Consider the following 13,539-nt stretch of genomic DNA (forward strand, 5'->3'; position numbering starts at 1 on the left):
GCTAGCATAGTACTATTGTTGTTTGCTTTTTTTGTTTTCTTTTTTTAAATCTTTTGTTTTGTTTTCTTAATTTTTAAAATGTTACTTCAACTAGTTCATATTATGAACATGACTCCAATCCTTACTTACAAGGAAATGTCTAATCTGTTGTGGTCAGTGCTGTTAGAGTGGTTTTTCTCTTGAGAGTCCTTCATCCCAGTACACTAATTTTTTTTCTCTAAATTTTGTCTTAGAGGACATAGAGCCACTCAACTCATGGACTTTGTGTATTTGAGAGGAGGGAACCAAAAAGAAGGAAAAAGAAGACAAAACAAGAGAAAAGAGAAGTCAGGATATCTCAAAGCATATTCAATTCTTACTGACTCTTCATGCATTTCTGCTCAGTAAAAAATGTTTGTTGTTTCTACAGTTGTATGAATCAGATCATTTAAAAAAATCAGGTTTGTCTGTATCTTTTCAATAATTTTTCCTTTGTGATATGATTTAGTTTCTGTGTATTTAAAGTAAATATAACACACATACACACACACACACACACACACTTAGCATAGTTGTAAATAATCAAATACAACAGAAAGGAAAAAAAAACTATTACATAAACCTAAAAGTGTCTTATAAGCAGGTGTCTCTTATTTACACAAAGACAATGTAAACTTTCTTGATTCAATTTGAGCTCCAGAGGACAGACTTAAGGAATGCCATTCTACTACAAACATGGTTTGCTCAACCATGTTGTTAGTAGCTTTATTTGTAATAGGCAGAAGCTGGAAACAACCCAGATGCCCCTCAACTGAAGAATGCATACAGAAATTGTGGTACATCTACAAAATGGAATATTACTCAGCAATGAAAAATAAGGAAATCATGAAATTTGCAGGTAAATGGTGGGAACTAGAAAGGATTATTCTGAATGAGCTGTCCCAGAAGCAGAAAGACACACACGGTATATACTCACTCATATGGACATATAATACAGGATAAACCCACTAATATTTGTACATCTAAAGAAACTAATCAAGAGGGAGAACCCTGACTAAAATGCTCAATCCCCATCCCAAAGGCAAAGAGGATGGACATCAGAAGAAATAGAAAACAGGAAACAAGTTAGGAACCTGCCACAGAGGGCCTCTGAAAGGCTCTGCCTTACAGATTATCAAAGCAGATACTGAGACTTATGGCCAACTGTTGAGCAGTGTACATGAAATCTTATAAAAGAAGTGGGAAATAGTAAGATCTGGAGAGGACAGGAACTCCACAAGGAGAGCAACAGAACCAGAAAATTTGAACACAGGGGTCTTCCCAGGGACTCATACTCCAACCATGCAAGTACCATGCATGGAGATAACCTAGAACCCCTGCACAGATGTAGCCCATGGCAGTTTATTGTCCAAGTGGGTTACATAGTAATGGGAACAGGGACTGCCTATGACATAATCTGACTGGCCTGCTCTTTGATCACCTCTCCCTGAGGGGTGAGCTGCCTTACCAGGCCACAGAAGATGACAATGCAGCCACTCCTGATGAGATCTGATAGACTTAGATGAGAAGGAAGGAGAGGGGTCCTCCCCTATTAGTGGACTTGGGGAAGGGCAGGTGTGAAGATCAGGGAGGAAAGGTGGGATTAAGAGGGGAGGAGAGAGGGGTTTATGGGGGGGATACAAAGTGAATAAAGTGTAATTAATAAAAGTTAAAAAATAAAAAAGAAAGGTCATTCTGTTTTCTAGAGAGGATGCAGATGACACAAAAGCATGAGAGCAGGGGAGAGGTAAAGATGAAGAAAAGGAGCAAATATGATCCAAGAACACAGACTTGTGTGAATGAGCATATAATGTCACAAGTTTGTACCAACATATATATATGTATATATAAGTATATATATATATATATACTTATATGTATATATAAGTTTGTACTAACATATATATATGTATATATATATACATATATATGTATATATATACATATATATACTAACATATATATATGTATACATATATATATGTATATATACATGTATATATATGTGTGTATATATATATACATACATATATATATATATATATATATATATATATATATATATATATAATTTAAGACAAATCCAGATAAGTTAGAAATGGGAAGTACTTACTAAACAGCAAGGAATGCCCTAAAGTTGCATATTGTTTGTCTGCTTATTTATGTAGGATCTCAGAGAATGCTAACACTCTTAAGGTCACTCAGCTAAAACAGAGAAAATACAAAATTCCCATAAACAAAACTACAATAGGGATCATGATAAAGAGATGATACAAATCAAGGGAGATGATAAAGGCTCAAAATTGATGGGTTCTTAAACAGACACATGAAGAGTGTAGAGTCTTTGTTAAATAAACATATAAAAGACATGGCAAAATTCTGCAATTCATTCCATGTTTTAGGCGTGATAACCACAGACTTTCAGCCCATTATAGTCATTATAGTCATAGCACCAATAATGCCTCATTTGTCTAAAGGTTACTCATCTTACTCTGTCCAAGCTGCTCTTCCTATAGACGTGCAAAAATCTGCACATACTAAGTTTGTATTACTTTTCTGGCTATAAATATTTTAATATTGTTTTTTATTTATTACAATGTATTCACTATGTATCCCAGCTGTAGCTCTACCCTCATCCCCTCCCAATCCCATCCTCCCCCTTCCTACTTCTCTCCCTCTCCCTCCCTCCCTCCCTCATCTCCTTCTATGCCCCTCCCCAAGTCCACTGATAATAGAGGACCTCCTCACCTTCCATCTGACCTTAGCTTATCAGGTCTCATGAGAACTGTCTTTCATAGTCTTCCTCTGTGGCATGGTCAGGCTGCTCCTCACTCAGGGGGAGGTGATCAATGTGCCAGCCACTGAGTTCATGTCAGAGAAAGTCCCTGCTCTCTTTATTAGGGAGTTCATTTGGACACTTAGCTGCCAAGGGCTACCTCTGTGCAGGGGTCTAGGCAATCTAGCAAGCAAGCAAGAAGGAAGAAACTGGGTAAGATGCTCAATCTTCATTCAGAAAGGCAAATGGGATGGACATTGGAAGAAGGTGAAAATAAGAAACAAGACAGGAGCCTACCACAGAGGGCCTCTGAAAGACTCTGTCCAGTAGGGTATTAAAGCAGATGCTGAGACTTATAGCCAAACTTTGGGCAGAGTGCAGGAAATCTTATGAAAGAACGGTGGGAAAGAAAGACCTGGAAGGGTCTGGAGCTCCATAAGGAGAACAACAGAACCAAAAAAATCTGGTTATAAGTGTTTTAAATTGCATTCTGTACAAAGGTATAATTATCATATGATAAGAAAATAAAAATTATTTAAAGAGCTATTTCACAATTACTATGTAAATATCACATTCTACATCACTAGTTTATATAATTAAAAATGCAGAAAAGTAAGAAAAGAATACAAGTAATGGATAGACAAATAGTCATTTTCAAATGAAGTACAAAATAGACATAGTAGCCTATTAATATACTGAAAACATTTCATTAATCCATTCATTCATTTTCTTCTGCTTTTAACATTTTAACCTATAAACTTTCATTCAAAAATCATTAATCATGTGCCATTATTTAGAATAGTTATGAAGCCACAGTCACAGAGTAACAAAGAAAAAAAATAATACTTACAAACAGTTCTTACTGTAGGGATTTTGCTATAAAAACAATAGATTCTTAATACTACATTTGATCTGAGTTTCAGAGAAAATCATTAAGGACTCTTATTTTCTCTTTGTAGAGACACTTTTCAGAGAACCTTTCAATTTTCAGAATGGTTTGCTAATGTTCTAGACAAGGAGACATCATTCTTGTCTGTGAATTTTTCTGCTCTCTGAGGTTTGGTAGCAAAGTAAGATTGGCAGTAGGGATGGTTTTCCCAGCTAAATTCAATCTCTCCTGTGAAATTGCTTGCAGACCTTTTCTTCTCTCTCTCTGTTCCCCAAGATCCAGTCACCGATTCTCTTCCACACCTCTGCAGGAGAATATCAGAGGCAATCATCCATTAACCCACCATCTTCTGTGGATCCCACAGATTTTCCCCTCCTTACCCTCCCCCTGCAACCTGTTGCTTTGCCCAAGCCCAGCAGGCACAAGGACCTCTCCTCTCAGTGAATAAAGTACGCTGAAATAGAACCCACACCTCTTCTAATACTCTTGAGATCCGACACCCCCCCCCCCCACAGTTTCATCCCTATCTATAGCACAAAACCTCCTGTGGTCTCCTTTTCCTCTCTGACATCATCCCTAGTGGAACACAAAGATTTTTATGCACCAATCTTTCTTCCCCCAACCCATCCCATTATAGCAGCCTTCAACACCAGCTGGCAGACATGGAGAACTATCCCCCAGACTTGCCCCTAGTTATGCAACAGAACACCAGCTGCATGCAATTCCTGCTCATATCTCTCTGTAGATCCCACAGATCATCTGCTCCTAACTTCCCTTTCCCCATTTGGTCACTGAAACCCTGCCCTCCAAATCCAGCAAGTCCTTCCTGCTGAACCACAGGCCATGCCTGAGAGAAAACCAGGTAGGCTGCTTGCAAGCCTTCCCTTCTCTCTCTTGCCCCAGATCCAATCCCCCAGTCTTCTACCAGCTCTGAAGCAGAACACCTTTGAAAGCCTTTTGTCTGCCCTGTTCCCATCCCATGTGGATCCCACAGATCTTCCAGCTCCTTGCTCATTACTTTTTTTTTTTCACAGCATCCAATTCCATCAGGCATCCCTGCTAAATCAACTGTTACTCCTGTCAGGGCAACAAGTAGGCTGATGATGGACCCACACCTCTCCTACTGCTCCTGAGATCCATCCACCACATTCTCTCCCCCATCTCTTCTGGTAAGAAACCTTTTCTCTCTGGCTCCATCTCAAACAACACAATTACCCTTCTCCCCCAATGTTCCCTTTCCTAACTCATACTGCTGTATGAGTATCCCATCTTCTAATACCAGAAGGCATTCCTTGTGAATATACCAGCTAAGTGTGCCAGGAAAACAGGAAATACACAACCAACATACTCTTCAAAAATCCAGAATGAAAATAGAAACAAACAAAAAACAAAAACAAAAAAAATCTTATAAATCAGAACTTAAGCCTATGATCATTCCAAAACCAGATGCATAGACACCATCACAAAACACAATCAATAGCAGGCAAGGCGATATGTCCTAACTAGATCACAGCTATTATACCTCAGCAGGCTCTGACTATTCCAACATAGGTGAAAAACAAGTAAAAGACCTTAAAACTAACTATACAGAGATGATACAGGTACTCATAAGGAAATAAATCCTTGATCAAAATGCAGAAAAAAAAAAAACAAACAAGGAGAACATTGGAGAAATAAGCCCATTAAAGACACACACACAAAAACAAACAAACAAACAAACAAACAAAAAGAAACAAGCAAAAGAAATAATAACAAAAGAAATCAGACGAATAAAACAAAGAAAGAAAAAAACTGTTATAAACTTAAAACTGAAAAAGGAAGAAAAAAAACTATTATAAACTTAAAACTGGAAAAGGAATCAATAAAGAAAACAAATTGAATAGATTCTGGACATGAAAAATTTAAGAATTCAAACAAGAATTACAGTGGAAAGCTTCACCAACAGAATCCAAGAGAAGGAAGAAAGAAAGTCAGAATCTCAGGCATTGAGGTTGTGATAGAAGAAACAAACAGACCAGTCAAAGAAAATTTGAAATCTAAAAATATCCTGACACAAAACTTCAAGGCGATCTGGGACACACAGCAAAGACCAAAGCTAAGAATTCTAGGAATAGAGGATAGAGATGAATCCCAGCTCAATGGCTCAAAAAATAGTACAACAAAATCATAGAAAAAAATTTCTCACTTAAACATACTAAAAATCTATAGTCCTAAAGAAGCTAAACAACAAGAAGGACCCTAAAGAAGCTGTTTAATCTTTATTAAGAAGGACAAACAGGGAAGTAGGAGAAGACAAGGAACAGGATAAGAGCTTTACACAGAGGACCTCTGAAAGACAATACCCACCAGGATATCAAAGGAGATATTGAGACTCATAGCCAAACTTTGGGCAGAGTGCTGAAATGCTTATGGAAGAAGAGGAAGAAAGAAGGTCCTGCAGGGGACAGAAACAACAGCAAAAACACCTGGGCCAAGGAGGTCCTACAGAGACTGATACTCCAACTAAGGACCATGTATGGGGAGGATCTAAAACACCTGCTCAGATGTAGCCCATAGACCCATTCTCCAAGTGGGTTCCCTAGTAATGAGTACAGGTGCTGTCTCTGATATGAACACAGTGGCCTGCTCTTTGATTACCTCCCCCTGGGGGGTGCAGCTTTGCCAGGCCACAGAGGAAGATGATGCAGCCAGTCTTGATAAGACCTGATACTCTAGGGTCAGATAGAAGGGGAGGAGGTCCCCCCATCAGAGGACAAGGGAAAAGGGCAAAGTGGGAGAAGAGGATGAGTGGGTGGGACTGTGAGAAGACAAGAGAGGAAGCTGCAGCAGGGATACAAAGTTAATAAACTGTAATAAATATATAAATAAAATTCAATTTAAAGAGAAAATTACATTGGGTATAAGCATAAATGGGATGTCACTGGACTACATAATCAGATACATGATTTTATCATTTGTATAGTCTAATTTTCTCACTCTCTTTCTCCTTCTTTAAACCTAATACTTGTCAATGTCTTTCACATCTCTCTCCCATTTTAAAGTGCATCAGATACACACATACTGGATAAATCCTGGTGATATGCCCCCTCCATATCTTTCTCACTCTCTTTGAGTTTATCTTTCCAATCACAACTCCAGATAAGTTCTTCGAAATCCAGAAACAAACCTAAATTTATACTTATTTTACAAAATACCTGAACAATACCCTTCCAAATTTCAATCACACAACAGAAAGAGAAGTTGACAGGTCTTCAGAGATCGGTGGAGACAAGGTTTCTGATGAAATTTGCGTTATCTGTCACACTTGACAGGAGTCTGTGTTACGAAAAGGCGACTGTTAGGAAAAAAAAAAATCAGTGTTTTGTGGAAGCATGGATTTTGATATTTTATTAAGGTTATTTTATTAACTTTGTAACTATATGAATATAGGATGTATGGAAACTACTTGTACTATATTTCTAATTGGTAAAGCCAGAACTAGCCCAAAATAAGAAATTACAAAATTCAAGATAGAGAATTATATTTTCTGGGGAGCTAATTTTATCCAGGGATTTTTTTCCTGGGGTCATGCTGAGCTCAGACAAAGACTTGGGCTCAGCATTTGCTGGCTCATTCTATTGAGGAAAAGAAAATTCAGCAGGGCATTTGACATCTTAAATGTAACTGAAACATATTAGTTAGAGAGGAAATTATTAGTATCATCTACATTTTCCAGGAGCACATTATCTAGTTACTGAGTCATTTGGAAACCTGAAGCCTGGGTAAAGAACATGGAGTAAACACTTTAGAACAATTAGAAGAGGGAGAGAGCTGAAAGAGGGAAAAATAGTCTCTTCAAGAAAATACAGAGAGAACTGGAAATATACTTCAGCAACTAAAGGTGTTACCTGTTCTCACTGAGAACTTAAGTTCAGTTCCCAGCACCCATAACTTACAACCACAATGTAGCGTTGGCTCTTAGGAATCGAATCTCTACTTTTGGCACCGAATGTCTGCCTTGGAGCTCAGTGTCCATTGCATTTACAAGTACACTGAACACAAATAAAAATATAATTATAAAATAAGAATTGAGGAGATTTTGAAACATTGGCTCAGGAGAGTGGCGTAAAAAAATCAGGAGCTGTTAGCTGTGAGGATGCAAAGTCAGCTAGGTTTTTGATTCAAAGTTCAGTGAGAAATATATATGAAGAAGAGAAACACATGAAGAGCAAGGCTGCCCCAACTCTCATCTCTTCCAGTTGTAACTACACTGTGGGGCTATCCTCTCACATTGTTGGAAGAAGAAGCATATATGGTGGAACCCAACATCTGTGCTATCTGTAGTTCTATGTCACATTAGCCTGACACATAATATGCACTTATAAGATACGTGATGAGGCAGGAGTATGAGAATGTTAATGTCATTAGAAAAATAATGAAACCAACACTAGAGATACCCAAGAGAAGAACTTGAGAGTAACAGTGATGAGTGAAACAAAGCTGTAAGTAAAAAAAGAAAGATGGGTTAAAAATTGCAGATTTCAGCAAAAACATATTTTAAAAGTAAATAGTGTATAACTAAAATTTATATAGCATAAAATCAATAATTTATCAATAGGATTAATTGGGAATCTTGGTGCATCAGAGGTTAGGAACAATGGCCTTGAAGAGATTAAGAAAAAAAGGAATAGGAGAGACAAAACCAAAAGAAATGAATCACATCACTCAGTCATAGCTCCACCTCAAACAAAAATAATGTGACTGTTAGGCCCTACAGAAGGAAAAATTGAACTTACATTTGATGATAGAGCAGGTGGAAATGTCCAAGCCTAGGCAAAGGAACCAATGACTCGATGCCAGAGGTCCAACAGGCCCATGGAAGGCCTATACTATACATCTTGCTTTCCTTTCTCAAGGTATCTTTGATGTTAGAACACAGACTTTCTATGTGACTCCCAGAATGGACCAGTATGCAAGCTGAAAATTCAGAGGATGTCTGCATACCCTGAACAAGACAATAATGGGAGATGTTTTTAATTTCAGTAACCTACAACAGAGGTGAAGGAAACTTTATGAAATCAAATGTTACACTAAGTTTTAAAAGTAGCTTCTTTAGAAGGGGATAGGAGTCATACAACTTTTACTGCAATTACCAGAGTTAGATAAAAGAGGAATGAATGGGTGTAGCTGCCTTCTCTATTTCAAATAATTTATATAATTGTTTTTATTTTGTTTTTTAAAAAGTTATATTTTAATCAAAAAATCAACCATATTTCAAAGCAGGACAAGTACTTAAATTTTTGTGCATTTAGTCAATGACATTGAATCTTCCACAAAGTCCATCCCACTGGAAAGAAAAACAAATATATATGTGTATATATATGTATATATATGATATTTTTTGACTCGATTTGATTTGATATTTTTGAAAATAAAATTTGAAAGTAGTTTTCTATTGAAAGTAGTTATCAGTGTCTTGGAAGGCTGTCCTCTCAACACCAGAGTGAGCTAGACCTGTTTGTTTGTTTGTTTGTTGTGGTTCTTGTTAGTCCCAGCCTCATTCTTTTCTAATGTTTCTCCACTGGTGGCTTTCTCTGCAGTCTTGGAGGTCTTCTTTTTCTTTTCTTTCTTTTTTTTTGACCTGCAGGACTCTGGAGAAGAGTCTTTAGCTCTGCATTCAGGACTTCCATCTCAGACTTGTAGAGGTCAGGCATAAAAGAACCACTGGTTGTCTGCATGGGACCACTGGGCATGAGAAAAACTGCAAAGATAAATTGGGGAACAAATTCAAACTTCTTCTCATAGAAAACATTAAACGGTTGTAGTAACTCATGTTTGGCAAAACCTACCATAGTCATTCAAACCTTCTCATCTTCAAATGCTCTTAAAGTAAATGACATGGCATCAAAAGGCCTTTCTACCTCACTGCAAAGGGCATGTGGAGTTTTATTTTCAGGCCATGTTGTTTAGAGGAGTCTTGTTCGTAAATGGCCGTTTTCTGTCCCACATCTTTGGACTTGCCTTCTCCTGAGTTAACAAGGACCTCCACAGTAGAAATTTCATGTGCCGCAAATTCTGCTTTTTCACAGCCTTTCCTCTGCTGCTCTGTAGGATTCTGGATAACAGTTTTCTCCCCATCCATCACATGCTGCTTCTACTGGTGTGACAGCATACCTCCTATTGGCATACAATTAAATGAGTGAGCAAATTTGTTCCCGGTTTTTGTCACTTGTTTCTGATTTCCAGGTTTGACCAGACTTAAGGCAGCCTCGGCACAAAGGTGAGCTGTTTTAATTACATCTGCTTTTGTCCCTGTTACCCGGGTTCTCTGAGCTACATCAATTACAAAATTATGAGCCTCAATGAAGCCATCCACGTGGACCCCAAAGTCAAGTTTTACCAAGTCACCTTCCTTGAATATAGAGTCCTATTTATTCTTCAAACGGAAGAAGTGACAGACACTGTTTGTTTACCAAAATGCTGGAAGGAAACACAATAATACCTTTCTTAATTTCCTTTTCTTTCTTGACAGTTTCCGTTATCACATCCACAATCATAGCATCACCTTTCTCACACAAGCTCAGTATCAACACACCGAGGGTGGAAGCTTCCAATGATCCAATTGCCCGGTTGTGGCTGTCACCCCCCAGTTTATACATGGTCATGACCAAGTCCTCGGTGGTGGTTTCCGCCTGCTGTTAGTCTTTGCCCCGCATCCTCATACTACCGCTACTGCAACTTCACGTCCCCAGAGCTGCAGCCTCTGTCTCCTTTTCCAGGCCCAAGCTGTAGCCAGAATCTCTTCGATATGCGAGGAATTCCATTTATGATATTTTTAATAAACCAAAACTGTGTAAAACTTTCAGCTCTGACAGTGTTGCTGACTCTCCATGTGATGTTCATTTCCCAGGAACTGACTGGAAAATAACTGTGTAGGAGGTGGTAATATTCTCCCTTGAGATTAAAAATGCTCCCAATTTTAGAGATACCAGAAGTTTATGCAAAAATATTTTCACCACCGATTTATTTTTTCTTGATTTATTAAATACCCTATAAATCTGAGATTAGCTTACATAGTTATAAGTGGCAATAATAAAGTAAAAATATATTGGAAAATATTCCACAGGTTACTTCTATAAATTCTCATAAACTTTTGTGATATAGAAACTGTTGTATTAATTATTATTAGTCAGGATATTAAAGACTGGTGAACAGAGTTGTTTTAAATTCTCAAAATATGAAGCTACACTTTTAATAGGAATGATTGTGTCTATGATTTTGTGGTGAGTTACTGCAAGTAGAATGATTAAATTAGTTCTGTTACCATTGTTATTGAAATTGTAATCAAATTTATGAACTCTTCTTAGTTGCTGTAGGATGCACAAAGACAGCTCTGACGATGGCACAGATTCAGACACCTATTAATATGAATATTTGTGGAGAATATGAAAAGTGTCTGGTTTTTTTTCCAAGAATAAATATAACACCTTATTGAGTTGGTAGATATAGTGGCTTAAAAAGAATCCCCAAACAACCAAGACTGTTGCCAAGACTATAGGTTGCTCTTCATAAACTGACATCAAGTCCCCATTGCTGAAGACAATACCTGCTTGAAGGTGTATATTTCAAGGTGGGGCCTACATAGAGTCTTCACACCTATATTCCAGGGTCTTTGGTACATGACAGTTATCTGTATGCTCCCTAAGAATAAGTGTAAACAGCCGCCAGTCACAAACTCATTATTTACAATGGTGTCCTGCCTGTGGGAAATGCCAAGGCAATGGTGGCACAAAGCTTATGGGAGTAATCAACAATAACTGATATGAACCCAAGCCTGACACTGCTTGAGTAACATAGTACCTGAGACTAGATGGCCCAGGGACCTAAGGTAAAACCAAATAATACTGCTTTATTAAAAAAGGAAAAAAAGGTCTAGTGATAAAATGACACCTAATGATACCCTGCTATGCTTATAGGACAGTGCCTTGATCAGACATCATCAAAGAAGCTTCCTCATGCAGCAGATGGAAGAAAAATATAAAGACTCACATCTAGACATTATGTAGAGAATGAGAAAGCTTGGAACACTCAGCTCTAATGGAAGTGGTCTATCAAATCCCTCCTGACAGAATTCAGTTAACCCCAAAGAAGAGAAAGCAGGAATGTTAGACCTAGATGGTATAGAGGACACCAAAAAATTTAAGGTTCTTTCAGTCAACATGAGAAAAGCTCATGCGAATTCACAGAGACTGAAGCAGAATGCACAGTGTGAGCATGGGACTGCACCAGTCAGCTCTTCTCCAGTTTAGTGTATTTATGGGACTCTTAGGTGTGGGAATGCGTGGTATTTGACTCTTACACCTTTTCTTGGATTCTTAGGTGTGGGAATGAGTGGTATTTGATTCTTACACCTTTTCTTGGATTATTTTTTTCCCTTTCGGTTTGTCTTATCCAAATCTAATGTGATAGCTTTTGTTCTGTCTTATTATATTTTATTTGTTATATTTTTAAAATGAATGTATAAATGAATTAATGAATAAAAACGTAGTCATTAGGGTAAAGGTTGACAACTGAACTTTCACTTACACATGTCTGGGGAGAGAAAAATCAATTTTTTTAAAAGTAGAATGACACTAAGTATATCAACTAGGTCAAATTAACCCTCTTTCTAAGGAGGAGTTTACCAACATATGAACTCCATACATTTTTGTTTGTTTGTTTTTATTTTTATTCGTGTGAATGCATGTGTGTGTGTGTGTGTGTGTGTGTGTGTGTGTACTTGTATTTGGCTACAGTTTGGTGTTCTTTTTTCATTTTGGGTATGGTTTTATTTTGTTTTCTCATTTTGGGGCATTGCTGTATTGGGTTTTTGTTTATTTTGCATAAAGAATATAAAGTTGGGCAGAAGAGGAGAGGATCTAGAATCACTTGGGGGCAGAAAAGTAGATGATCAAAATATATTTAAATTTAAAATTGTTTTACACATTAAAACATATACTAAAAAGGAAAAAAGAAATTAACCTCTCACTTTAGTAAATTAGCTGTGGATGGGTCCTTAATACTGTTAAATTATGGCCAGTCTATTAAATATTCTAAACTAGAAATTCACTTCAAATGAATGAAAATTTACTTTCAAAATCCGATGCTATTTTCACGATCCAAACTAATACTGGTATCACATAGTGAAATGCCTTTATCTATGGTGTTTTTAAAGGAAAATCCTTGGCATTTGTTTGTAATGTAAAAATAAGAGGTATGCTAAAGTTGAACAATATTTTTAAAGTTCTCATGTGTATGCGAAGGAAGAGAAAGCTTGCCTTTGATTTTTATTTTCACATCTTTCCTTAATTAGGACTAGATGGAACAATTATTAAGTACAAATGCATTTTTCTTTTGGATGACTGTTTCCCTAGTTTATCTTAATTTCTGAAGCCTTGGTAGCTTCCTGTTGTAGGCCATAATTGGAAGTCCATGTCAAATTATTGTCAGAAGAACAGAAGCCTAACATTGGAAATCAGACTACTGGCATGTAGGCTGTGAGCTGAGATCAAACCAGCAGTTGTGTGTTTGGATTTCTAAGGTCACAGCAATTCTCACCAAACTTTATTTATTCTCACACTTGGACACTTGGTCCATACACCATTCTAATTATATTTGCTTAGACTTGTGTCTCAGATACAGGAAAAATAAGAAAAGTATAATGAACTCGAAGAATTTCTAGCAGTCAAATGATAACATTGAAGAAAACTTAGATTTGTGATAGGTAGGCTTCTTTAGCACGTTGTTTGTTGAGTGGGTGAATCTCAGGGAATAGGAATGAGGCTTAAATGGGTGTATTTGAAAGAAGAAAATTAGATTAATTCAAAAAAAAGATACT

The 13,539-nt window shown here is 37.2% G+C and overlaps 1 pseudogene; it reads right to left on the reverse strand.

Annotated features, from left to right (window-relative positions):
• Positions 1-9,170: 9,170 nt before the first annotated feature.
• LOC129690812 (proliferation-associated protein 2G4-like) lies at positions 9,171-10,378 on the reverse strand (annotated as a pseudogene).
• Between the last annotated feature and the right edge of the window lie 3,161 nt (positions 10,379-13,539).

Source organism: Psammomys obesus, unplaced genomic scaffold (genome assembly GCF_907164565.1).
Source record: "Psammomys obesus unplaced genomic scaffold, mPsaObe1.curated_primary_1811, whole genome shotgun sequence".
NCBI classification, from domain to species: Eukaryota; Metazoa; Chordata; class Mammalia; order Rodentia; family Muridae; genus Psammomys; species Psammomys obesus.